The sequence below is a fragment of the Peromyscus maniculatus genome, chromosome 18 (assembly GCF_049852395.1).
Source record: "Peromyscus maniculatus bairdii isolate BWxNUB_F1_BW_parent chromosome 18, HU_Pman_BW_mat_3.1, whole genome shotgun sequence".
NCBI classification, from domain to species: domain Eukaryota; kingdom Metazoa; phylum Chordata; class Mammalia; order Rodentia; family Cricetidae; genus Peromyscus; species Peromyscus maniculatus.
In genome coordinates this window covers 32169846-32171932 of record NC_134869.1, presented here as the reverse complement: position 1 = coordinate 32171932, position 2087 = coordinate 32169846, and positions in this window count along the sequence as shown.

Below are 2087 nucleotides of genomic sequence, written 5' to 3'. Positions count from 1 at the left end.
ATAGTCTTAAGACTTAAAGAATGTTCATCATAAATGTCTCTTTTTAATCTTTCAGATCCCAACTCTCTTCAGGTTGTTATTCCCTATGAATGTTGTGGTAACTCTATAATCTTCTCTGTTCAAATGCCCAGTGCTGGACAATTTGATGCTATACTTATCACAACTGAAGGAGAGACAGATATAACTGTGTTTATAAAACAAGATAAAAAGAGTTTGACATTTAACACTAGAAACAAAATACAATTGGTTCATATCATCAGTGGAGCTAAGTTAAAGAATATGAGGGGTTGGGGATTTAGCTTAGTGGTAGAGCGCTTGCCTAGCAAGTGCAAGGCCCTGGGTTCTGCCCCCAGCTCTGGAAAAAAAAAAAGAATATGTATTATGTGCTTAGAGTAATCATGTATTTTATGACTTGCATACACTTTCTTTGAGACATGGTGCACTGTTGGTCTTGAACACACAGGGATTCCCCTGCCTCATCATCTTGACTGCTGACATTACAGGTGTATGCCATTATGCCCAACCACCCAAACATTTTCTTGATTTTGGTTTGTGTAGAGTGCCAAATGAGTAGTTTCTACACGTTACTGTAGTCATGTTCAAGAATTTTTTTTCCACAGTGATTTTATGATCTCACTTAAGAGCAGGAACTTCATTGTTCCAGTATGCAGGTGAAGCTACCCAAATGCTAAACTGAAATAAAGAATTTTTATGTCTATTACAAAACACAGTTTGCATTTTAACAAGTTTTCAGTGATTTAATCCAAGAGTGAGGAAAGTAACTGATTTTAAGTAGAATATGAAAACTAGATTGTGTTCTTGAGTCCAGGACCCCCGTTAGCATCTTATGCAATTATACAGCTGCACTTTATATAATATAAAGCTGTGGTCACTCTCCACACTGCAATTTGTCCAAAGAGACTCAGTACAGAGGTTTTTTTTATTTCTTTGATTATTTGAAATTAGTATTTGTTACTATGTAATGGTTTTCACATACCAAGTAATTACACTTGAAAGTCATAATGATTTGCTATCTCTTTAACTCACTTAAATTTTTACAAATATTAATTTTGAGGATTTAAGGTGCATGAAATTCATATAAAATAGCCATTGAGTATTTGTACAAATGAATGGTAAACAATAATAAATACCCTAGTAATATCTCAAAATGTCCTAGAAACGTACATCTGAAAATAGCATGTCAGTTTCTTATCATTTTCTCTTAAAATTTTCCATTTGCACATGCCATATTGTTACCATTTGTCACTCAGAACCGTGATCATTCTATCTCTGTTTAAATTACTTTTCCATAACATAACACAATTTGATGTCACAAAACCTCACTATGTTGATAGTATTTTAGTCGATTTATTGTCAGCTCATTAAGTTACATTGCATATATATATATACACACATACACACAGACATTCATGCCACAGCACTCAAGTGAATGTCAAAAGACACTTTGCAGGTTCACTCTTTTCTTATGGCAGTTCTGAGGATCAAACTCAGGTCATCAAGCCTGACGGTAAGCACATTTATTCACTGGGGCATCTTGCTGGCCTCCCTCAGAACATTATTTTTGCTTGCAGTTTTTTATTTTTAAAGATTTATTTATTTATTTATTTTATTTATTTATTCATTTATTTATTTATTATGTATACAGTGTTCTGCCTGCATGTATGCCTGCAGGCCAGAAGAGTGCACCAGATCTCATTATAGATGGTCGTGAGCTGGGAATTAAACTCAGGACCTCTGGAAGAGCAGCCAGTGCTCTTAACCTCTGAGCCAACTCTCCAGCCCTTGCTTGCAGTTTTACATGCCCCTTTAATATCAGAATTCTCTATTTCCCTTATATTATAAATTATCTTGAATACCTCTTATCAAAGTATTTAATTCTTGATTATGTAAATGTCAATAGGTGATATGAATTGGCAGAATAAATATATATATAACATGATAATCTAGGGTATGACATTTTCCTAGATGATTCTGACTTTTTTTTTATTATGGATTATTTGGAAATCTCACATAATGCACTTCCCAGTCCTCCCAGGTACACCTCCAACTTGTGATCTCCCCTGAAC